The 26,771-nt window shown below is 44.3% G+C and overlaps 1 protein-coding gene across 1 annotated transcript in view; it reads right to left on the bottom strand.

Moving 5' to 3' along the window:
* LOC127008933 (homeobox protein abdominal-B-like) overlaps nucleotides 1-22,776 on the bottom strand; it is a 130,987-nt gene extending 108,211 nt beyond the window's left edge. The window contains exon 1 of the mRNA XM_050881418.1: nucleotides 22,362-22,776. The gene's annotated coding sequence lies outside the window, so the exon portion shown is untranslated. The remainder of the gene's footprint in view (nucleotides 1-22,361) is intronic.
* Nucleotides 22,777-26,771: the final 3,995 nt, after the last annotated feature.

The raw sequence follows: 26,771 nt of genomic DNA on the forward strand, positions 1-26,771 counted from the left end.
GTGAAAACAAATAACAGCGACACGACCACAGCTGCCACGTTTCTCGGTGTGTGTGTGTGTGTGTGTGTGTGTGTGTGTGTGTGTGTGTGTGTGTGTGCTCGCGTGTGTTAGTGGTATTCGTGATGGTAAAACACGTCCCCTTCTCGCCCCTTTCTTACCCTCGTGTTTGTCAAGGCGAAAGGGGAAGGAGGTGAAAGGGGAGGCGGGGGCGCAGTGGCTAATGAATGGCGACAACCGGCAGCCGTAAAATATCAGGTGACGGGTCTGTGTGTTGCTTTACCCCGTTCACCCCCTCCCCATCACCCCAACCACCCATACTTCCTATACTCTCCCCCTTAGCTAAGCCGCTCCCATTCTCCCCCATAGTAAGGCCATCACCCTCTCTCCAGCCAAGCCTTTACCTCCCTCCCTCCCTCTTCATTCCTTCCTTCCTCCTCAGTCTATCCCCTCCCCCCTCTCCGGAGTGAAATCCTAATATCTCGTAGGATCGCAATCGCCGCAATGAATCTACTTGTGCTGGTGTTGGCTCAGGCGCGGCATGTGGATAAAAAAAAAAGCTTAGGTCTAACGAAGGGTTTATTTTTTTTCGTCGCCTTTGTATGCTGATGCCTGTGAATACAAATTTGTTTTTATGATTTTACTCGCGTCCGTCCTTTTCTTCGCTCTTTTGCGGTAGTAGTAGTAGTGGTAGTAGCAGTAGTAGTAGAAAAGTAGTAGTTGTGATAGTAGTAGTAGTAGTAGTTGAAGTAGTAGTACTATTATTATTATTATTATTATTATTATTAGTAGTAGTAGTAGTAGTAGTAGTAGTAGTAGTAGTAGTAGCAGCAGAAGAAAAAAAAGAGACCAACTAACTTGTTTTTGTTTTAGTATATACGTATAGGTCAAAGGGTCCAAGAGAAATATTCAGTCCGTGTGTTTTTCATTAGAACGTAGAATAAATCAAGGAGGTCTAATCTATGAGGACGGTGTGTGTAGGTGAAAGCTTAGAAGATCCTGCTGGCGTAGTAGGCACGTAGAGGTGGGGATGATTTCTAATACTGGGTGTAGTAAAAAAATATTATCTCTAAGGCTGCTGCATCAACGTCAGTACCAACAACAACATGAACATCAACAGCTTATCGAACTACGAATACTTTTTAAATTGCTGCTTCTTCTGCTGCAGCTGATTTTATTATTATTATTATTATCATCGTTATTATTATTATTATTATTATTATTATTATTATTATTATTATTATTATTATTATTATTATTATTATTATTATTATCATCATCATTGTTATTATTATAATGATATCAAGTAATATGAAACAAGTGGACCAATGATTTTTTAAGATTCTCCGTTTTCGTTTTCATGAACTACGCCACACACAAACAGCGGCAGTAACAACAGCTGCAACAACAACAACAGCAGCACCAGCACCACCAGCAGCATTGGGAAACTTAATATAAAGTTTGCTCGTAAAGTTTAGATTGTGCCATCCGCTGTGCTTTATTGATCAAATGGACCTTGGGTGTAATACATTCCAATATTTTAGTTTTATTAGTGAAGTTGTTTTTATCATTCTAAGTCATCACATTCTTCATTGCTCCACCCGAGGAACTCTGATTGCAATCCAGGAAACCATATTTATACTCGGTTCGCCTGTAAAATAAAAGTATGTGAGATAGATATCCTAATATAGTTGTAGGAGAGGAAGGATATGCATGGCGAGTCCTTTATGGTGTCTTGGGGCATTGTAGGAGTGTGTAGGGCTGGCGAGAGCTGAGGAGGGTGAGGAGAAGGACGGTACAAAAAGGGAAAGGGTCTGTATAGTAAACTCAGGGGCTACAGAGATTGGAAGGAAGGAAGGAAGGAAGGAAACGAAGCAGGAGTATGAAGAGCTGTGTAGGTTGAGGGGAAGAAAATAAAGAAAGCTAATGCGACTAGTTATATAATGCTGAGGGCCTGAAGGCTTAAAGGAAGAAAGGAAGGGGTGAAAGATGAAAGAATAAAAGGAGTCCATGTATAAAGCTGGTGAGGTGAGGAGAGGGAAGGGACGAGAAAGAGGAAAAGATGGTTATAGGGAGCTGAAGGGTTAAAGAATAGGAGTGTGTGGAGCTGGTGACGTCTGAAGAGGAGAAAGAAAAAGAGAAAAGAGAGTTGAGGGGCTGAAGGAATGAAGGGTGCAGGAAACCGGAGTAAGAGCGAGATGTAGAGCTGTATGAGGTGAAGGAAAAGGAAGAAAGGAAGGGGGCTGACTAAGGAGCTGAGGGGATTTGAAGCGACGAGGGGAGAGGGAAGCCCACGGAAGCCAGGGGGACGCGGCGGCACCTCGCTAATCAGATAAGACCCTCAGAGTTTCCTTAAAAGAGCGGGATGGGAAAATGGCCTTCTGGTTCTCTTCTTCCTCCCCAATTTTCTTGTACATGTTCACTTCCTCTTTCTGTCTATATGTTTTCACTCGCTTTCCCTATTACTTCCTCTTCCTGCCTTATGCTCAATCGCTTTTCATCTTATTTGTTCATTTTCTGTCCTGTTCTCTGCTTTGCTTCCCCTGTTATTTTCATTTTCAATTTCTTTCCAGTCTTGGTGTTCACTTCCGTTCCCTGCCTACACAATCGCTCTTTTTTTCTGTCTACATGTTCGTTTTCTTTTTTGTCAACATTTTCTTCGCCTCCTTTCCCATTAATTCTCTAACATTCCCTTCTTTCATAACCTTTGACTAAAAGTTCGTCATATAATTCAAAGACAAAACAAATGAGCTAAAATCAAAGAGAAAGTGAAGTTTAAGCTACTCAAACCACACACAAGAACATGAGGAGAAAGAGAGAACACCATAAATAAAAAGAAAAAGAAAAAGTGAAGACGAAACAGATGGCTTTGTAGGAGGAAGAAAAAGCAAGGGGAGGAAGAGGAAGTGGCCTATCACCAGCCGGGAGATAAGACAGAAGCAATTTACGTCAGCAACCTCAAAGGCGATAACACAAAGTTTTATCGTTTTTTCAGGGTGGCGGAGCGGGAGGAGGAAGGGGGCGAGGGAGGGGGCGGCGGCAGGTGCTGTGGCTGTGAGGGGTGTGCTGTGCTGCCTGAAATTGCCGTGGTCGAGGAAGAGGGTACAGAACAAAGTGGAGGCTTGAAGTGGAAGTGGAAATTGGTTATTATACCCGACACTTTATTTGTTGAGGGTAAATGGACGACTTCAAGCATGCTGAGTTTTTACGCAACTGAAGAAATAAACATCAGTTCTTGTTCCTCTTAACTCTCTACAAGAAAAACTACTCATATGAGGTTGTAATGATTCGTCTATTAGGTTTAAGTGTTTTAGGAGTAAGAAAGAAAAAAACGAAAGAAAAATGTCTGAAATATGACTTAAAACAGAATGCGCACGCTTCTTCCTCTCGTAGTTACATATGTCTATTGGATTTAAGTGTTTTAGAAAGAGTAAGAAAAAAAATACGAAAGAGAAATGTCTAAAATATAACGTAAAAGAAAATGTTGCACGCTTCTTCCACTCGTAGTTAAATTTGTCAAAGGAATAAAGTGTTTTAGAAAGGGTAAGAAAATTCAAAGGAGGTCGTAGTTACCTTTGTCTATTGGATTCAGGTGGTTTAGAAAGAGTGAGAAAAAATACGAAAGAGAAATGTCTGAAATATAAGGCAAAACAATGTGCACGCTTCTTACTCATACCGCTTCTTAGGTAAAAGTGTATTTGCATCTAAAATTATCGCGTGAAATAAAAGCAACACCACAACGAAGCCAGAGCAACCACATCCATTTCCTCTACATTTTTTCCGCTCCGGCACCGCACACGTAATGGTGGGAAGCAAGCAGCGCCGGAGTAATGTATTCAGGTGGTAAGGTTGTGCAAGATGAGCTGGATGGTTTACATACTATACAGACAGATTTAAATCGGACTAAATAAGAGTGCTGGGCGAGGAAAACATGTGTATGCATAGTGATGTAGTGCGGAGTGGCCTGTGTATACAAGAGAGAGAGAGAGAGAGAGAGAGAGAGAGAGAGAGAGAGAGAGAGAGAGAGAGAGAGAGAGAGAGAGAGAGAGAGAGAGAGAGAGTGGAGGAGGAAGGGGGTGGGAGGATAAATTAAGTGGGCATAAAACAAGACAAAGAACTGTATAAGAGAAAAGAAAACTAAAAGAATAAACAAAAAATGAAGAGAAGGATAATTTCAAGAAATTAGGAATATTGAACAAAAATAAAAGAGAAAATTCAAAAAGTTTATGGATTATGTGTGCACGGAGGAAGCAGAAAAGGAGGATTAGGCCTAAGGAATAGAGAAAAAAGTGTACGAGGGAGGGAGGGAGGGATGTGAAGATGGGACCATTAAGCAGTAGTAGCAGCCGGGATATTAGCGAGGTGGGAGGCGAGAATATCCTGCATGAGTTAGCAGGTTCGGCGAAGGAGGTGAGGGAGACGATGAGGCGTGACACACCTCAGCGCTGCCACCTTGAGCTCCCACCTCGGCCTCAGTCTCAGCCAGGGAAGTTTAAAAGGCCTCAACCTAACAGTCTCACACACACACACACACACACACACACACACACACACACACACACACACACACACACACACACACACACACACACACAAACATATATAACGATAGGATCTGCTTATCGATTCATACGTACCATTCCAATTAATACGTATATCAGAAAAAAAATGATACTGTGAAAATTAACAAGTAGAGAAATCAGATAGTTAAAAAAAAGGTTTGTCAGTATCTGGTTTGACGATATTTATAGCATTTCTGTAACTCATACTTCCAGTGACTAATAAGAATAGGCCAACTCACCCTCACCGCCTAGTGTGATAGGAACATTAACAGCCACACGAATACAAACCCGTATTCAGGCACTATTCAAGAGTCTGCATTCATGGCCACGCACTCGAAGATAACATGATAAGAACAGTAACAGTCGCTTAAATACAAATTTGCGTTCAGATGTTAGACAAGCGGCCTGCATAGTTAGGAAAATGTTCCATCCTCTTCATATTTATATTTCTGCCTATGTCTGTGTGTGCGTGCGTGTGTACGTGTAAAGACAATAACGAGCATGGTATTTGAAACAATCAGTGAGTCCTAATTCATTTCCAGACAAAAACTACCATTAATTTTGTTTTATCTAAGACGCCCAAACAAAACATGTATTTTTGTAAGATTTTTCCTTGATATAAAGCCATTATCAGTGGCACGCGTAATGCTATCTGTTTGGCGACCATTAATTTGGTCAGTTCAAATACTTCAGACCGGCAGTTACTTCATTGGTATCAATCGCATTGGTATTTACGATTTGCCGAAAATAGAAGACGCAGGCGGAGAACGAGGAAAATGGAAAACGGAGAGACTGGGAAAGATGGGCATGGAATGTTAACCATTTTTTTTTTTATTCTTCATTTCTTTTGTCTGTATCTATATATCTTTCTCTATTCATCTATCTCTCATCCCCCTTCACATCTCCTCCCTATTTAATTAAGTTCTGCATCTCATTCACTTTCAAACAACCGCCCTCACCTGCTACTTATTCATCAACTTCTTCTTCCTTACCCTTAATTCACTCAATAGTTTTGTTCTCTTCTCCCTACCTCTGCCTCATTTCTGTTTACCTCAACCATTCCTTCGGCTTCCTTCATATTTAGTCCAAAATAGAATCACAAAATGGAAATCACAGAGCCATATCTTTTTTCTCTGTATTATTGAAAACTCACACACAAACTTTAATAACACAATAATGATATGTGAATCGAGTCCCGTATGTGTGTGTTCCTCATGACCTGTGAGTAATCGAGTATTCGGTAACGTTGCCCCTTTTTTCCTCCTCTCCGCCTCACCTTCGGGAAAAGATTTACATACGATACCCTATCCGCGTGTTTATGGCGTCTGTGCTACCGTAGGAAGAGGAGGAAGAGGAGAAAGAAGTAGAAGAGAAGAAGGGGAGGAGGAGGTGTTTTGTATGCTGGTGTTAACGGTATTTGGTTTGCTTTTGTATTTCCACCCATCACCGTATTTTGAAATGGTGATTGTGTTTGTGTAAGTGTCTCATATTTGTGTAGTAGTAGTAGTAGAAGTAGTAATAGTTTGTGTGTGTGTGTGTGTGTGTGTGTGTGTGTGTGTGTGTGTGTGTGTGTGTGTGTGTGTGTAACTAATCGGCAGGCCATCAAATCATGCGTTTTTTATTTGATTTTTCTTTTTTATCATCCAAGTCTGCCTCATATTTAAAACCCATCAGATCGGGCTTTCTCTTTCGCTCCAGGACTTGTTTTATGTGAATTTTTCCAGTCTATCTCATCGGCTTCATCTTCCTCGATTCCTCCTCTCCTCCGTTCAACCCCTCCGCCCTCCATACCTCTCACAGCATCACCCTTTCGTCTCACCTCACATTCCTCTCAGCATCCCTTATATCTCTTCCTCTCTCCCGGCACCTCTTGCCCTCCTCCATCCCTCCTTTCCCTCTACCATTATCTCCCTTCCCTTACCAGCGTCTCACAGCCTTACACATTCCTCTCTCACCCTCTCCCTCCCTCCCGACTCCCTCCTTCCTTTTCTCCATCCCTCCCTCCTTTCTCCGGTCGCTCACCTTTTAGAGAAGCCCCTCCCTTGTGGCCGCAGATAGGAGAAAGGACGAGAGAGAGAGAGAGAGAGAGAGAGAGAGAGAGAGAGAGAGAGAGAGAGAGAGAGAGAGAGAATTCCTTCCAATTTACATTTGTTCCATTTTATTTTCCCTCACTTCATTTTCCTCGCGATAATCATGTGTGCTGAGTACGTCACAGCTCTTCCTTTTCTGACCTCTCTAGCGAGTTCTTTGATCAGGTTATCGTGTCATTCTAACGCTTTATTTCATCCATTCATACACCTTCGTCCTTTTAACCATGAATCAACCTTCTTTACCATGAATCTCTCCCTTCTGACTTTTTTTTTTCATCCTGTACCTCTCATATTTCTAACACTTTTTTTTTATCCTTATAAACGTCTCCCTACTTAGATTTCTCTCCCATCCATATTTTTCTAGTCCTTTATTCTACCTCTTTACTTGTCATCTCTTCACCATTCTCTGCTATTCTCTAACCTTTCTCCTTCAAGTCCCTAAGTTTCTCAGCCACAGTGGCACCGCTCTTCTCGGCCCCTTACCACTCGTCTCCATCTCTCCTCCCCGCCCCACCATTGCGCCGTGTTCTGCCCCGCAACACGGCAGGGTGATGCAAGAGTATGCGGCCCGTGTCTCGCCCGTGTGGCCCCGGGCAGCGATGGGCACCCTGATGGGAACCTGTCCTCCTCTCCCCCTAACTGTTCCTCGAGCGCCCAGCCTCGGCGGCCCTCCACGTTCCTCACACACGGGCGTCATGGTGTCCTTAATCCAAATCGTAAATGTCAGAGGAAATAATATCGTTTGAAGAAATCATATGTTTTTTATTCTATATGTATTTTGTCACAAGTATTGGTCAAAGCTCAGAATTGTGCTGAATTTTCTTTTCATTGGCAGCGTTTAAAGTCGTTTTGTTGTCTTCAAGAATAGGATTTGTGCAAGATGAGCTTGAAGATCCTCACGCACTCCGTTTACTGTGTATTTGATTTCTTATTGGAACAATAGTGAAAAAAAACGTTACACAATGAGCCCGTGGAGATGATCATTGTCTTTCCCTCACCATTAATCATATTTATTCCATTATGTGTCTGGAGTAGACGTAGATAGCCATCAATAAGCGAACGACCGAGACACGTAGAAAGCTAATTAATGTGGCCTCGTCGTTGACTTTTGCATATTTACTGAGGATTATGATGGCAGGGCGATGGGCGTATACATATATAAAGCTCCACGGCATCAGATGGAGAGATATGCCCCCGAGCAGCGCCTTTGGCTAATGTAAATACACCGCCTCCTCTTAATGCCATCCAGCGCCAGGAAGCCAGGCCACTTTGACCCTTCGGGCGTGTCATCTTAAAGGTCACAATCATTACTGGCACCAAATTAGCTTTTCCCAATAAGAGAGGATCATCGAGGAGACTGCCATGGCACTCTATTTACGATAGCTTGAGTCTACTTCGATTAGGCGACTCAATTTTCCTCCAAGCCTCAGCAGCATAGGCCTAGCACGGAGCTGTTCTGTTAGGCCTTGTGCTGAGGCCTTGGAATATGTCCCTTTCACAATGATATAAGCTCTCCGCTTTCCTTGACGCCCGACGTTATGAAGCAATGCGAAGAGAAGAAAGAGATGGAGAGGATTGTGAAACTAGGCCTTCGAGGTCATTGAAACTCCTTAGGAATCAAATTTCGCGAGGGGAATGCCGGCGTGGAGTGCCCCAATTACCGCTGGCGTGGAAAGGGAAAACATGTGAAGCAAACAAGGAGATAAAAGATGAGACGAAGGCCTCCGGGTGAGTGCCACTAAAAAACGAAGAACAAGAGCCTCTCCCGCCGGGAATTGAGAGAAGGGGCGCCGGGCTTAGGCCTAAAGTTGGTGCCACCGCCTCCCCGCTGTTCTTTCTTCTGTTCTTTTTTTGTATGGGAGGGGTTGGGGGGGAGCTGCGTAGAGCGTAGTATTGACCAAAATGGGGTTGCATAATCCTGGAGTAGGGAGCATTATTAAATAGGTATGTGAAAGGTAATGATCAAATAATAGATCTTCAGTTTGACAATTATACATAAGTTGAGAAGGGGTATAGTACAAGGGTAAAAAAAAAGTTGGACAGCACTTGAATAGAGGAACTTATTATAGTTGATGTGACAGTAGTTCTTGTTTCTTGTGATGCACCATTAAATACCCTCTTCGATCTGGTAATGAGATGAAAAAGTATAATGAGAAAAAAACGGCGAAAACTACGGATGACAGGAAAGAGGGGAAGATGGAGAAATGTTGACTTGTAGCAAAAAGCGAAATGAGGGTAAGAGGGCAAAAAATTTAGATACTAACGTTTTTTTCTCATTCCACCATCATCACCACCGCTACCACCACCACTACCACCACCACCACTACCACCACCACCACCACCACCATTACCCCCATCACTACCATTACCACCACCACCATTACCGCCATCACCATCATTACCACGACCACCATTACCACCACCACTACCATTACCACCACCACCGTTATCACTATCACCATCACCGAAGAGAAAATGGCTCGCGGTACTAAATTACATCTGGTCGGAAACTCAGCCGGAAATGAGTCGGCCTCGGAGGGCATACTAATGACCCGAAGGTTGGCTGAAGGTTGGCCGGGGAGATAACGAAGAAAGGGGGGACGGGGGTTCAACGATGAGGCGCCGCGATATTTATTAAGGATTTGTAACGGTGATGGAGGGAAAGGGGAGAGGTAGAGATGAGACAATAAGGGAAGGTGGTTATGGGTTATATTAAAGGGTGATGAAGGTTCAACTATTTTAGGGACTGTGGGAAGGTGTGAGGGAATGTGTGAGGAGGGCTTTTAGTCTGGTGGCTTCTGGCAGGAATGAGCAAAAAAATGTATTAGTGGCTCATATGTCGTTAACTTGGCGATCAATGACTTTTCGACAATAGGAACGTATATTAAATTAATCTATGTTTCCTCCAAATTGAAATCGTTGGTGTATTAGGGAAGGAGTGAACGGTGCCTTCGTTCTTGCTTTTTGTTTTCAGCTTCCTCTGTGAGTTTTAAGATGCCTATATGTCATTAACTCAGTAATTGATGACCTTTCAACTACAAGAACGTATTTTAAAGTGATCTATGTTTCCTCCGTTCAAATTGAAATCGTTGGTGTAGCAGGGAAGGAGTGAGTTGTGCCTCGTGTTCTTGCCTTTTTGTTTTCTGTTTTCCAGCGTGAGTTACTAGATGCCTATACGTCGTTAACTTGGTAATTAATGGCTTTTCAGCTACAGGAACGCATAGTAAAGTAATCTCTGTTTCCTTCGTTGGAACTGAAATCATTTGGTGTATCAGGGAACGAGTAAACGGTGCCTTACGTTCGACCTATTTTGTTTTCAGTTTTCTTGCGTGAGTTGTTAGACGTCTGTCAGTAGTTAACTCGATAATTAAGGGCTTCAGCTACAAGAACGGATATTAAAGTAATCTATGTTTTCTCTCAGGTGCATCAGGGGACGAGTGAACGGGGCCCCGTGTTCTTGACTTTTTGTTTTCTGCTTCCCGTCGTGCATTGCCTTTAGTCATCCCTTTGTGCGGCCTGAAACAAGTGGCCATTGTTTTAGGACAATGCGTCTGTACAGGCTTGTTGTGCTGGAAGAGTTACGCGTTACCTCTCCGCCTTGCCTGTCAGTCTCCGGTTTTCTTCATCTCTTTCCCACGTCCAAGTTCGTGTTCTCTCCATTTATCCCTCTCACTAAGGCATCATTTTTCTCTCTCTCTCTCTCTCTCTCTCTCTCTCATCCTTTTTCCCTCTCTCCTCCGCCTCCTTCCCTCTTGATTCCTCTGTGTGCGCACGTCGGCATAAATTAGCATTTGGTCCTCGGTTCTGATGGCGACGAGGCCGATCACAGAACCCAATCAAAGAAATTGGTCTACAGATCCGAGCGGCCTGTAAACCGAGGAAGCATTAGACTAGCAGGGGGGAAGGGGGCGTGGCAGGGAGCACGGACCTCAGCAGGGGCAGGGAGGCAGGAAAGCGTCGTCTGAGGGAAGGAGTTCAATAGAATTCCGTCAGCAGAGAGTAGGACGCCAAATACAGACACCAGAATCCCACACATGGCTGTTGCTGAGGAGTCTTTTGTTTCTTGATTTTTGGATTTTATTTGTATTCTCTTCAAGCATGTAAGTTGTGTAAGCCTGACGTAAGAAGTAGTCTAGAGCTGAAACAGTAATGTTATTTTTGACATATTTTCCTCATTTCTTCTCTTTCAATGTATTTTCTGCTTTAAACGAATATCATTTTTCACGTAGCATAGTGGCACACAACCTGCCTCCAAGCACAGAGGATGAGTCTAAAAGTCGCTGCATTTTATGTTCTTCCTGCTAATGACGCTCTAAAATGTCAGAAATAAATCTTTGTAAACAAGCTATAAACTCTAAATTTATGATAAAATGTTTCATAAATATTCATGTGTTCCTGTAATGGTAATATCCATGCATGTATGAACCAACATGGAATATATAAATAAAGTATAACTAAGGACGCAGCATTTGAGCGAGACATTAAGTCCTTGTTAAGAAACGCAAGAAGCGGCTCAAGAAATGAGAGAACGAGTGAGACTTGTAAGGGAGGAGCAGGAGCCAGGAGCCCCTGACACCCACAAGCTGCGAGGCACCACAAGGCCCAACAATGAAAGGAATCATCAGTAGCTAACATATAACCGAATAGTATATGAAAACAAATGTCAAATGGTTAGAGAAAAGTACGATGCCAGCAACAGAAGCAAATCAATGTTGAGAGGAGAGAAAATTAATGTGATGCCCGTACTGAGGACACACAGCCAAGGAGCAGCAGCTATTCACCGTCACTCACAAGGACGCGGAGTCCCGAACAGCAGCAGCAGACAAGGTGGACACCAACACCAAAGAACACAAACACTCGAGAGCTGGACTAAACGAACACCAATTTTATTTTCCCGCTTAGAGAAACTCGTTTGATCAATTCGCCAAATGGAGAGAAAGAGAGAGAAAAAAACAGTTTCACTAATGGATCTGAGGCTGCAAATAAAAGGATAATGTCGACAAAGACTCTTTTGAGAACTATGAGAAGGACGAGATTAGCTTTCCCCAGCAAAATCTTCCCCTGGACCCGAAATCTAATTAAGGAGAGCCGCTGGCGATGTCCTCCGAGAGCAGGGAGACTGCCAGCTCCCCGTCCGTCTACTCTGAGGACATGGAATGGGTGGAGGTCGTGATGGGGAGATCGAGGTGCTTCACTTTTTGTTCCTCCCCTCCCTCCTGCACCCCACAGAAACCCAATCAGCAGAAAGCCGAGGACAAGAAAGAGGGAACGAGGAGGTGGAAGTAGACTGCACAGAGTTCAAATTCTTTGCCATATAATTTACTAAAATAGGCATATAAATATTTCTATAAAATTTTATTACAAATCTTTAAAAAGTTGCATCAAACTCGGAAAAAGTACACAAAAACTAAATAAAAGCCCCGCCGCCAAAAGAGGGACCAAGTGAGGGCTGATGAAAGAGGACAAAGGAGGGGAAAGCCAATACAAACTGACTTTCTGGAGCTACTAATCGAGCCAGGAATACATAGCGGGCCCGAGGGGGCGCCACAAGAGGAAATGGAAGACGTGACCGCCATCTCTGAGACGCAGGACAACTCGAATTCTGCCTTGATTGTGAGCCGAGGCCCACAGGTCGCCCGCGTCCCGCCGGCCTCTCCTCCTTCCTAATGCCTCGCACGAACAAAGGCGGTTTAATTTCAGGCCGAGATAGGAATGAAATGCTGGGGTGCTCTACAGATGGATAAGCAAAAACGTTTCGGAAATGTTATTACTATAAGTCTTTCACGATATACTGCATCCGTATATACAGGACCTCGAATCCAGAACTAGTTGTATTGTATTGGTCCTTTCGTAAATCAGAACAGCACTGGTAGTTTTCTGATCTAGGTTTGTGCTAGATGATATTTCTTCAATGACATTTAGCTACTTATAGACGGATGGAAAATGTATATATTCCAATGAGAAAATATATTTAATAAAACGTGAACATCTCATTTTTTTTTTTTAATAGCAGTGTATATTAACAGTGAAAATGTGTAGTCCTTGGAAACTTTAGTGATGACCCTTACAAATAACAGAATCACAACATTTATTTTCGTTAAAGCACCGCTGCCGCTGCGAACGCCATCACCGCCACCCTTGGTGCGGCGCTTTATGTATGGCGGCCGGCGGCAGAGACTCGCCGCGGCCACGGAGGAACCAGGAAGAAAAGAACATGTTGAGGCAGGGCAACATCCGCCGCGGCTCATTGTGACTTAAAGCAGCATCAATTAGTGATAAACAGCAGACTCAGGCGGCTTTGGAGGATCGAGATGCCAGGGAGCGCCGTGGCCGTGGCCGGCGGCGGCAGGTGGTGGAGAGCCGCCGCCACCTTCCCCGCCGCCATCACGCTTACCTCACGGGAATCGAGAGCCGCTAAAGACAAGACGCTCGGAAATATTGTGTGTGTGTGTGTGTATGTGTGTGTGTGTGTAGTTTCCAGACTTGCAACCACAAGACCAAAGCAAAGAGTACATGGGTTTGATTTTTTAATTTACCGCCTCAAACACTCGGGGTTGCAGAGCTTTATTTATACCATAGGCATAAATTACTTCTAATTTTCCCCCAGAAACATTACGAGACCATGGCAAAATAGATGCTGCGAAACTCAATTGGAACGTTTGCTGGACCTGTTCCGCTGGGTATCCTGCTTGACACTTCGGAGGCCTAACAGTAATAAAAATTAGGAAGAAAGAGTTATCAGATGAAGAAGTTATAAGAAAAAGAAGTGGAAAAGAAAAAGAAAAAAAGTCCAAAATAAATAGAAAGTAGGACAATCAGGAGGAGGAGGGGGAAAAGAAATATATATAAATAAATCTTTCTTTTTGTAATTAGTCCCCCTTTCCTCCATGCAATATGCGGTCCTCTCCAGCGTCCTCCCCGTCGTGCGTTGGACTACTATTGCACCAACACAAACTTATTTAGCTTTTTATTTCTTTACACATCATTCCCAGCGGACCTCTTCCTTGGTAGACGAACGACACACCGGATAATTTACTCCCTCATCTACGCTACGGCCAACACAAGAAGATTCTAATAATAGCAAATCTACGGCATCCAGCAAGCCACCAACACTACAGGAGAGGAAAGAGACCAAGAGCCATACAACAAGGAACGGAAGGCCGCCAACTCACTCCCGCCAGCGGAGACTTGAGGGTCCAGGTCTCCCCGTCCTGGAAGTCACATTCTGTATAAGAGAAAACGGGAGGCGAGGAGGGGGGCTGGAGCTCCTCCCGCCACTGGAATGGGTTGCCGAAGTTAAAGATACCGAACGAAGGCAAACGGTAACGGATTGTTCAACTCCTGAATCCTATATACCTTGCCCTCCCCAAAGAGTGGAAACTAGCCCGTAAGTAACCTCGGAGCAAAATAGAAGTCAAGTGCGCAGCTTAGCAAAAGTCGCCCCTAAAGTTGCAGCGTTTTCAGCAACAGCAAGAGAGTCAGCGGATGGAATCGTGTGTAATCAATGCCATTGTTTTAATTGGGTCGTTAGATGTCTTCAGAATGCATCGTTAGATAATAGAAGGTGAAGCTTTGGAGGTTATTGACCCAGAGTACTGTAAATGAAGAGAGAGAGAGAGAGAGAGAGAGAGAGAGAGAGAGAGAGAGAGAGAGAGAGAGAGAGAGAGAGAGAGAGAGAGAGAGAGAGAGAGAGAGAGAGAGAGAGAGAGGATTAGCTAATTGACTTATAAGGTCCCATGAAAAAGTACATATAAGAAACTTTCATGCTAGTTTCCCGACGTGTTTAATGCGGTGTTTATGTGTTTCACTTTACCAATAACACGAAACTCCCGATACAGATCGTTAATATTTTTTTTATGGGGTAACTTTTGATCAGCCAAAGATATTAATTTGTGTAGGCCTAATACAAACTCTTAGTGGGTCAAAACACGTACCCATTACTTCCTTAGTGTTCCGCCCGTTTACTGTACACCATCTTAACTAACGACCGAAAAAATATAAAGTAATAAAGAACTTGACTGTAGTAAAGTTTAAGGTGATAAAGAACTTGTGTTGTACTTTGCTATCCTCCGTGCGTAAGTAATCTACGTGTCATCATGAAACAGCCAAAAGGTGTATTTCAAGCTGACTGTGTATATAAATATTTGTGTATGTGTGCAAACTTAGGGTGAAGTATATAGATTACTCAGCATCGTGTATGTTGCGAGTTGAGGCTTCTCAGTCATCACACACACTGGTTGCTCAACTCCCGATCTTTGTCCGTGCCCCTTCCTCACGTGTCTCTATACCTCAGAATGTTAATTGTCCGCGTGTCACCCCCGTTAAGTCACCTGATATTTTTGTAAGCACACACACACACACACACACACACACACACACACACACACACACACACACACACACACACACACGCTGTGAACCTTACTGGAGAGATTCATGATTAAATTATTGAAGACTTGAAAGTTTTAAGCACATATTTTATTCATTGGCAGTGTTCCCCGTTAATGTAATCGAGGCCCAGTGAAAATCCCTCTCTCCGTTCTTTAAAAAGCCTTTCTTTTAAGTAAATAGTTATATATTTGCATGTCCAAGCTAGGAACTGCAACACTGAGATTGGTTCGAGGTGGTGAGGGTGGTGGTGGCGGGGCGGCACGGCTGGCGGGTGGGACGAGGAGGTTGGTGGGTGGGAGTGGCCGCCCGCTGCCAATCTCCACCATCACAGGCTCGGCGTCACCCTCGCAAACTTTCCTACGAAAAGTCTCAGACAAGGAGTCATCGGGGGCTCTTAAAACTTTAGTGTCTATTTTCAGGAATTGGATTTTTCTCAGAAAGCTTGCCCATGAATTTTAAATAATATTATTCTTATCCTCCCAAACATCCTTCTATTGATCCCGGCCGCTGTGCTGACCTTATCCGAAACCCATAATGAGGAAGTCAAGATAAGCAGTCCCACGCCACTGGAGCCTCGCCGTGACCTGCCCCATAACGCCTTCACCCCACCAATCTACGGCGGCTTTAATTAAAATAGAGTGATAAGCAAACCCAAGAACATGAGGGACAATCAAGGACGCCATGCCTCGCCAGGACATTCGAATGAAGTAGATGTGGTGGCATATGCGCGGTGGGCCTTCTTTGTGGCGTCTGCGCAGTCTCGTTGAACAGTTGGCGGAAATCGCTTGGTAAGTGTTAAGGGAAGTGTACCGCCGCTTTGATATACACTACCTCGGCAAACACTTCGAACCCCGTGGATAGCGTGCTAGACAGGAGGTGAGGAAGTGCCTGGCTGGGTGATAGAGACCCTCAGGAAGACACCAAACGAGCGAAATGGAAATGTATGCAACAAAATGAAAATGTTTTCCTCTCGGCGGCCATTCCTCGCGGGCCCGCCTGCTCGCCTCTGATTGGCCCAGAACGTGACGTGGGGCTGGCCGGAGAAATTAATGGGTGAGACGTGCTAGCCGGCGTTATTCACCTTCGCCTGCCCACTGTCCTGCCCCTGAATGCTTGTTTTCTTCGTTTTCTTGTTCTTCCATCCTTCCCCGGTACTGGAAGTTATGCTTGATTCTGAATTAGGCGCGGGTCCTTCACGTTCCAAGCGAGGATGGCAGTTGTTACCCCTCGGCCCTGGTGGCGGTGACCTTGAGGGACGTGAAAGAAAACGAGAAATCGGGAGGACCTGTAAAATGGCTGGATGATAAAGCTCCAGAGAAATGTCGGAGTAAGGTCACTTCTTTTTCATGTTTCAATGATAATTAACCTTATTCGTTTATTACAGTAGCTCCTTAAACGAAAGAAAGATTGAATAAGATAAAAGGTAGTAGCAAAATAATGAAGTAGGATATGAATCATTAGGACTCATTTTTTTTTTTCTTTCGCAACAGTCAATAAACACACACGGTCACAGCAGGGTTCTGAGGGCAGCGGTGAACAGCTGATTGTTAGTAAAGTAGATGGAACCGTTGTGTGGGGAAGCAGCTGATGCGTTTTTTTCGATTTTTTCGCTATCTATTTAACGATCTAAATCGATTTATCTATGATGTATACATGTGTGTGTGTGTGTATATATATATATATATATATATATATATATATATATATATATATATATATATATATATATATATATATATATATATATATATATATATATGTGTGTGTGTGTGTGTGTGTGTATTCAGGATATAATAAATTATGTAGGCAGATTTTCTCTTAAGCATGATTTATGACATGTGATGGCAGGTTGAGCATTATATATCTTTTTAATAAATTCTCTTTATTTCGTAACGGTGTCTTATTCTCTCTACTGATACTCGTAATGCTGGGATGACGAAATCGCGATCTAACACAAAATGACATCCTACGGAGAAGTCATTTCCTGCATTATCCGTAAAGAGAATAAGAAACTTTTACGAAGTAAAGAGAATTTATAAAAAAATATATAATGCTGAACTTGCCATCAAGTTCAATAACATATAGACAGCTTAAACATCCCTGCTTGAGATAATCTCATATCCTGCCTAACTTGAATGACTTCTTTATATTTTTAGCAAGGTATGCAAGCGAGAAGCTCATCGATTTTTAATTTCGTTCATCCTGAATAAACAAAACATTTCGAATCTGACATACATTAAAAATAATACTTTTTCCAGAGTATTTTCCCCGAGGTCTTGCGTCTTACAGTAGCGATCGAGGGAACCTATAGACTCCGGGCAGTGTGTGTGTAGCTTATGGGGCTTGTATTCTCTTCGTCTGTGATCTTTCTTCCTATTAACATTGTCTATTAATAGATAGCTCATTATATGATATTCTGTATTGATTATTTTGCAGTGATATATGTTGCTTTTTTTTATTTCATATTTTCTGGTGAGGCTATGTTGTGATTCAAACTGCAGGTGACATTTTATATTTGATTCTATTTACTTAGGTAACTATTGCCTAATAAATAACTGCTGTGTGTTTATTTTCATCAACATTTGGGGTTGGCAATTCTTCTTATTTTTGTTTATTCATCGGGCTTCGTTGTTGTTGTTTTTCATTTTTTTCATTTGTGTGTATAACGCTTCATCGCTCATTCCCGTGTGCCGGGCGGCGGGACCTTCCCTCTCAGCGGCGGCCGGCCTCCGTCTCGCTATTTTTCCACCCTCCCTCAGTGATCACGCCACTTCCTCGCACCCGTGACATAAGGACTGATCCCTACAGGTTCCTTGCCGCAAACGCGCCATACAGTGATCGTCTCCTTGCCAATACATGACTATTATAATGTTCTCATTTGTGGACCGTCACTCGCACGGCCGACCGCCCGCTCTTCTGTGCTGCTAACCTCCTCTCAAGTTGCCTTAGCATTGTTTCTTTTAAGTTTTAGTGTACTCCAGTATGATGACAGAAGTTTGACTCGTACTTTGATCAAAACTTTGTCACAATATCTCAAGAATGATAAACTAAAACTCCGTAAGTCGTTTGGTTTGAAAATTCTAAGACTAGCCGCAGGAGGCGCGCGTGGGGCGGCGCTCCCGGGTGGCTGGGCGGCTCAGCAGGCACACCGCCGCACGCCGGTGTTGCTGTGCTGAAGGAACTAGAAAAAAGTTCTTGTGAGAGAAAAACAAAAGGTGGTTAAAGGGTATTTCAAGCAGGTATGTTCTGTTACACACTTTTGATAAGTGATAGAAATATTAGGGCAAAATTTGTCTTTCCTCGACTGTAAGGCTTACGATAAACCCCTGCGTCGTGTCGTGGAGCGGCTCTGGCTACTAACGATAAAGCACGAATACGTTATAACCTTACTAAAATTGTTTCCCTAAAAATGTAAGCCCAAACTCCCTAACTAGTAACCTTTAGCCCTCTTAAAATGTACTATAAAATTCCTTAACTGGATATCCAAACATCCTCAAATAATAACATATATAGCCCCTTCAATGGTAAACCAGTTCTCAAATGGTCACCCATTTCCTTGAGTGGTATTTATACACCCAAACATTTAAAAATATGAAAAATATTAATTAAGAGGTAATTTAGCTTTTCTACATCCAATAATTCTCATCAAATTTCCCATTGTATATATGAGACAACGTGAGTGTGTGTAGCAGAATATCTATTTAACTTGAATCTGATGGTAATAAATAAGTTTATTATCGAGCGGCGGCGGCGGTGACAGTGTCAGCGGCGGCGGCGGTGCCAGCGGCGGAGGCTGTGCCAACGGCGGTGGCACTAAGCACCCCGCCGCCGCGAAGGATCGGTGAAGTCACGAAGGAAGCGGAAGTTCCCATATCAGACTACTAATACAAACGGAAATACCCTCACTGTCCATCTAATGATTAATTATATTATTAGTAATTGTGATCACGAAAGCAATTACTGATTGTAAATGTTGCAGAAAATTTTTCAGTACTTGTACAGAAATATTATTTTTATATCCTCTGAGTAGAATTTTGCTTGACAGTTATGAATTTGAGTGCGTTGGCCCTTGAGTGCGTCAGGCGTTGTCTGTCCACAACATTATTGTATCCAAAATAGCGGAAAAAATGCAATGAAAGTGATGAAAATGTAGTGTGGCTATTTTTTTCTAATATTCCTACACATTACACACACACACACACACACACACACACACACACACACACACACACACACACACACACACACACACACCAGTTACATATTCCCAGATGCTCCCGGTGAGTGCTCGTACAGGCCTATAGTTCCCTATAGAGGTCAATATTCCCTGGCAAAAGTGTAACTTCTTGGGACATTTATGAAAAAAATTATGCATGCCAGAGCACACTTTAGAATTTTTTTTTTTTTTTTTGTGAACTAAAAGTGGCAGAACTACCCCCAGCTGTTAATATACTTTCAGTGTGTGTGTGTGTGTGTCAGTGTGTTTGTACATTGGTGGGTGTAGGCGAATGAGATGTTAGGTGGATGTCAGTATGTGCACTGCTGTATATAGGTACACTATTTTTCTCAATTATCTCCAGTTGCAGGAGCCATTGCCACACACAAAGACCTCTGCACATACTAAAGGCTAATATGTGCATGCTAACATTTCAAAGCTGAGCCAGCATCGAACTATTTGTGCCTGCAGTATATTTTTATTGGTATTACTCCTATATAAAGCAGACAATTTATCTCTCTCCCTCTGCCGTACCGTTTGCCGCCCTGTCATCACTCAAAATTACTCACGGTCTCCATCCCGTGTCAGGGTCTCCTCAGCACGATTTTCATTCATCATCCTCAATCATCGCAGGAACTCCACGCCACACTTGCCGCATAAATACAGTTCACGCAACCTGCTGTTTTTTCTTCACCCACACATTTTCAATTTTTCATAACTATTTACAACCTGTGTCTGTGGGCACTGCCATGACATCGTTTCACCTGGCTGCGTGGTGGCAATCAAGTATAATAAAACAGGGCGTGAGGTGGTAAAATAATTCAAATATTGATTAGATGTCCGCCAGTGTTCGTGACAGCCGGACATTCTTAGACTTCTTGCAGTTGTTCGTGTATGCATATTTTCTAAACTATCTCGCAAGCACACTTTGGACATCGTATAAGAATCACACAACTTTAAGCTATTCACTGCCGCTATAACACCACCGGCCATCGTGTCGCGTCTCTGCTGCCTCCGCTGGGCCTCGCCGCCGCCGCTACTCCGTCCCGCCCGACACTGCCTCGCCTCCCATGTCCAGAGTCGTGTCCGAGGTGTAGCTTAAAAGCCTTGAGAAACAACTGCAATAAATAGATTAACCACGCAACGAACCGAGCCAGGTGAAAGTTAGCGAAAAAAACGGCAGAAAGGGTTAGCGGAGCCTCTTCATTTGCATAGTGTTGCCGGCGAAGGCGGAAAGGAAGGGTCGAGGGGCCGTGGTCGGGGCAGGCCGCCTCACCACAAGCCTCCTGCACAATACTCGCTCGCTGCCTTCTGCTCAACACTTTTATGCTAGTGACGTTGATTTCCTCCTTCCTCGCCGACGCAGAGCGGGGAAAAGATTTCGCAATGGCAATGAGACTTGCGTTTTTCTGAATATTCTCACGGCCGGAGCTAGTTGTTGAGTCTCCGACGAAAAAACGAACATGTCAATTGAAAACACGGTAATAGCATGTCATTCCTCTTTACCAAAGCCATTTAAGAATAAACATAGGTCATTTTAATTCACTGTAGAGAGTTCTGACTTGCGAGAGAGAGGGAAAACATGGTTGAGAGGCCTATCATTCCCTCAACGGACGGCGGCGTTGGTGGGGTGCAGACCGAAGGGAAAGCTGGCGGCGGTGAGAAACAGAGGACTAGAGGCAGGCAGGCCGGGTCACCACCACCACCACTACCTCCGGCCGTGTCCGCCTATTGCACGACTATAAACATTTAGGGTCCTCGAGGCCTTGGGTGAGCTTGAAATTTCCACCCAAAAAAATGTTTCAAGGAGAAGAGAGAGAGAGAGAGAGAGAGAGAGAGAGAGAGAGAGAGAGAGAGAGAGAGAGAGAGAGAGAGAGAGAGGCAGTAAGGATGAATTTTCCTTTGATTATATGGACGTGTGGACCTTCCTTCTTTCTGTGTGTGTGTGTGTGTGTGTGTGTGTGTGTGTGTGTGTGTGTGTGTGTGTGTGTGTGTGTGTGTGTGTGTGTGCTATAGTCTTTTAAATGTATTCAATTTCATTATGAATTAATATATGTTTTTTTTTAATTAATATGATAGATTTATGAAAAAAAAATTGATAATTTAAAAGATACTAGTCAAATTTGGTTCTCTAAACTTTATTATGTATTTACAGAATAACGTTTAGAGAACCAAATTTGACTTGCATCTTTAATACCATCAAATATTTTTAAGTCATAAATCTATGATATTAATTAAAAAAAAATTATTTATAATTTATAATATATAATGAATTTTCATTTGATTATATAGATGTGTGAACCTTCTTTCTTCTTCTTTATATTTATAAGTGTGTGTGTGTGTGTGTGTGTGTGTGTGTGTGTGTGTGTGTGTGTGTGTGTGTGTATATATATATATATATATATATATATATATATATATATATATATATATATATATATATATATACACACACACACACACACACACGCACATATACATACATATATGGACCTTTGCCGGAGCCTAGGGGGAGCATGTATGCCTTAAAATAAGACATTTTTTTCGGTAACCACAAGATGGAAAACTGTGGTCGCGGTCTCCAAGGAGTAGCGGAGCCAGGTAACGGCAGGTGCAGCTCAGGGCCCTCAGCTCACCTGGGGCGGCAACGTGTTCATGCCTTGCGTCACCTGAGACCTTGGCAATGTAAATAAAGGTCAGTATATGGCCCATTGTTGATGAGCACGTGATTTACTGTCAAAAACAATGGCAAGGCAACGTTTATGGCTCCAGTACAACTGTCATGATGCTGGCGGCAAATTTTATGAGCACAGCGGGGTCATCACAGGCAAGATAAATTCATTCATTGCCTGACCCCAAGTGTCACTCCTCCACCACCCTCGCTCACACTACCGACAGGTGTTCCTCGTGCTTCCATTACAGGAACGGCTTGTGGCCTCCGCAAAAGACAGACAACACCGAGACGGGGCCACAGCATACTCCAGATGTATGATGGAGTAAGTTCCTGGATGGCTGCCCTCACCGAAAAAAGGTAAATAAAGGTCACTCTGGATAACCACAAGATGAGTGGAAAGACCTTAGTGGAAGGCGGCAGAAAGTCCTTACCTGGGCAGGACGCGGGCACGGGAATCGGGGAGAATAGTCGTGACCAGCGAGGGGGCGCGGGGCGGGAAGCGACGTGTCGGGCCCCGATCAGTGGGAGCACGACCGGCGGGGTTGCAGGTTGCAAGGGAGGCTGGGGGAGAGTGGTGCCGCCTCAGAGCCGCACGCAAGATGGCGGTCGCTGGGGCCTGGTCGGGCTGGCCTGCTCGTTGGCGGAGACGCGCCTCGCACCACTCACTGGCTGAGCCCCTCAGCTGCCTCACTGGCTGCTGCCACTGCTGTTGGCACGAGGGGTCCCTCCTGCTGCTGGGGCTGTTGCCTCACACCAACGTTGTCACTCCTCTTCCCTGCCACTCCTCCCCAGTGGTCTGGTCGCTCGTGATGTTTGATTTTCCTTCAAGAAAATGATTCCTTGTACTTGTCCTTCCTTAGACCCCTGACGCTTACCCTCCAAATGAGAGTTTTGCTCGGAACGATTCTCCATGACCTGAGTCGTCCATCGATTAATAAACGGCAAATAATGATCCAAGCTCACAGGGGAGAGAGGGGACTTTGCGAAAGGGCTTGCCCATTCATTGATTCAGTATTCATGTATTCAGGTCTCGGTGCAGATCGCATTCCCTCCGGGCGGCGGTTTGTCCCAAGACACACAAATTGAAGCGCCTGTGGTTCGATGCGCGATTTTTTTTTTTTTTTTTATGCGCTTAGGTGAGGAGTGCGACGTGGCAGAGGTGAAGGTCTTCCTCTCATGAATTGGTAATGAGGAGGAGACACGAGATATGTTACCTGACTCATTTCAATTGTTGCAGGTAATTGAATTTGGGCATGACTGGCCCGGGGCATCCCGTGGGTAAAAGGAGACCTGTGTGCTGGCTGGTGGTGCCCCCAAGAAGCGGCAAGGAAACGAAAACTTTCAGGGAGGGGGGGGGGGGGTCATTTTTCATTGTCGTGCATAAAGAAATGTCACATAGAAATCAGTGAAGTGTGAGCGGCAGGTCCCCGCGTCCCACTGAGCAGTAGCTGGGGAATCAATATGGCGGCGAGCGGCCCTCCAATGAGTGGCCGCGGCCGGCGGTGGGCGGGCCTTGGCACGCCTCGCACTCACTTGCCAGGTTTTAAAACTTGCTGCTGCCGCGCTTTTCATTGCTGAAATGGGACACTCGCCAAGGATTTCGAATAAAATCGTCATTCGTCTTAGAAAACTTGTATTAACGGGGACAAGCTGCAGATATTGCTTCCTTCGCGGCCCGGGACCCCGGCGCCTCCTCCCCCGCCGCGGCTCGCCCGGCGCTGGCTGACTGGCTGGCCGTCCGCCGCCTCCACCCCAGCCCACACAGATCCTCACGCGGCGACCACCACCGCGGCCACTCCCCTCCTCCTCCTCCTCCTCCTCCTCCTCCAAGTCCTCCTCCTCCTCCTCCTTCTTCTTCTATACTTGCACTATATTTGTTTCATATCAAAATACTTCTAGCACTTTCGAGAGTAGTATGGGTGCCAAGGCTGTGCCCTGGAGTATGCCGTATAGGTTAGAGAGTAAGAGACAATTCTGCCTCAAGTCGTATACTTCACCTCACAGTGGGCAGCCTAGGTTCACCTCGAAGACACAGTAAAACGTGCCACGAAAATTAGCAAGGCCTACGTTTCTCTATTGTCGCCTTTATTTTACATAAGAAAAAAATGTCTCGAATATGTACGAACGTTTGAATCAGAAGTGCAACCCCTCTTATTATTATCTGTGTCTGTGTGTGCATATGTGTGTGTGCGTCCGTACGTCTATTTGTCTGCCTGTGTTTCAGTGTGCAGGTCTGTATCACGAGTCATACATACGCCATGTTTTATGATCATTCACCTGTCACCCACTTCCCGGCACACACATCCCGTCCTCCGCCGCTCACTGCGTCCCTCGATAAAATCACGGGCCGGGGAGGAGCGGCGTGCGTGGTGATGTGTGAGAATCCTTGTTATGACCCCCTGGCCATCACCTGTCTGTCGCTTGTCAGTCGTGAGGAAGGACAGACAGATTATTCCCTGATATATGCATGGCAGGGCGGGGCGGGGCGGGTTGGGTCTGGCCCGGACGGGAATCGACTTAGGTCAGGAATGCAATGGCTCATGAGAGCTTGGTTTGCGTGTGACAGGAAGAGGAATACAAACAACTATTACATATAAGTTTTCTCGGTTATCATCTCTGCCACAAGGTAACAGAGGGCGCATTGTCACTTATCAGGGCGTGCCATCAGTGTTTCGTTGTTATGAAGCGTGTAATTTTACTTGCTCGATTGGTCTCTCTGTGACATGGCAATCAAGTTCCAGAAAGGTCATGTAATGAAAGTCTGCAAAGCCCAAAGAAAACCATTCACAACTATCATACGACCTTTCTTCTTTACTAAATGCATTTGATAACGTTTCCACAGACTGGAAACTTCATAGACTCCAGAACGAACGGGTAACAGATGAATCATACGACCTCTTTTTATATATTTCTTCCACTTGTACCTCAGAGTTTACCTCTTGACATTACCTCCCATTCCTTCATCTTTACCATCCATTCCTTCTTTCTTTGCGCCACTGGCCTCCCTCCCTTTCCTTAACCCATCTTTTCCACTTGCATCTCAGAATTAACCTCTTGACATAACCTTACATTCCTTCTTTTTTTTCCTCCGCTAACACGCTGGGTCGCCGGCAGCAAGCAACGCAGACCTTTGTCACTTCTCTCCCTAGTAAAGAGCCGCTGGTAAATGGATCATAATCGCCGTAACGTCCAGGTTAAGGAAGTAATAAGGCAGGAGAGTCGACCTCCCTTCCTTCCTTACCTGGAGGCTTGGCTTGGCACTGTCTTCCTGCCTTCTCTGTGACGAAACTTAAAGGGGACAGTGTGGAGTGGCATGTGTGTGTGTGTGTGTGTGTGTGTGTGTGTGTGTGTGTGTGTGTGTTAGATATATATATATATATATATATATATAGAGAGAGAGAGAGAGAGAGAGAGAGAGAGAGAGAGAGAGAGAGAGAGAGAGAGAGAGAGAGAGAGAGAGAGAGAGAGATGAGAAATTGTAACACACAGTTCATTAAGTTCGTACCTACGTGAGGGAGACCACAGCCCCTTCCTTCACCACACTTTCACCACACACACACACACACACACACACACACACACACACACACACACACACACACACACACACACACACACACACACACACACACACACACACACACACCTTGGCATTACTGAGTGCACGCCCGTCACCCCGTCTTGCCCTGCACCAAAAAGACTCATAAAACATAATGAATATCCTGAACCCAACAAGGATCGGTATGCAAATGTCATCGTATCAACACGACTCTATAATGAGGTTGCTTCTGTGGACCTCAGCCTCTTGGAATTCACATCATTAGCTCTTTTCTTTTTTTTTTCTTTTTTTTACCCTATGACTGCTGCCTCTGGTGTAAGGAAACAAATGGTCGTTCTGAACTCGAGTCTCTTTTGCACATGTTGGAGCTATTTGCCTACTTCATGCTGTGTTGCCATGAAGTTAAGCATAATGAGTTGTGGATATTAAAGCAGGTTGCTGAGACTGGTTAAGATGAAGGGGAAATATGTGCAGAGGAAGCAGCAGCAGGAGGAGGAGGAGGAGGATGAAGATTGGAGTGATCAGGACGAGGAGAAAATTTAAGAGAAAACATATATTCTGGGAAGGGTTGGAGGAGAAAAAAAGAAAATAGAATGAAAAGGATGTATAAAAGTATGTCGCGAGGAAAGTGGAAGAGAAGGAAGAAAGGAGAAAAAAAAGTATAAATAAAACTGTATATGGAGTGGCGAGAAAAGAAGAAAAAAAATATATGAAGGGTGGAAAGAAGGGGTGAGGAAGAAGAAGAGGAAAAATAAGGACCATAGGGGATGAGGGAGGGAGGAGGTGTCTAGTGGTGTCAGTTTACAAGCGAGGCACTCCAGGATGCCAAGGATTTGCCCTCCATATAAAGAGGCGTTTTTAGTACTGCTCTACGAGGGGGGCTGCTTCGTGTTCCTCGGCCTGGCCCTCGTTACGTGCCACGGTGCCGGCGGGGCGTGGAGGGACGAGTGCCATGTGGGAGGCTGGAGGGAGGCACTGAAGGCATTTATTAGCGGGGTGTCGGGTATGTTGGCCAATTCGTACGCACTCCTTCCAGTTAGTGTAGTATCAGGGGAAAAAGTCCAAGCCACTGAGCTGAGGCATAGGCATAAAAATTAGCTATTGTCAAGATTAAGAATGTGTAACAGTGGTCAAAAAGTTGTTCTAGAAAGTGAGCTGATGCACAGAAGTGAATCATTGTCGGAATTGAGAATGTTTATTAGTCTGTATTTCAACCGTAGCTTATTTTACCACCTCAGCTCAATTTCCCAGACTAGTTATTCTTCTTGATATGATAATAGGA

The sequence above is a fragment of the Eriocheir sinensis genome, chromosome 39 (assembly GCF_024679095.1).
Source record: "Eriocheir sinensis breed Jianghai 21 chromosome 39, ASM2467909v1, whole genome shotgun sequence".
NCBI lineage: Eukaryota > Metazoa > Arthropoda > Malacostraca > Decapoda > Varunidae > Eriocheir > Eriocheir sinensis.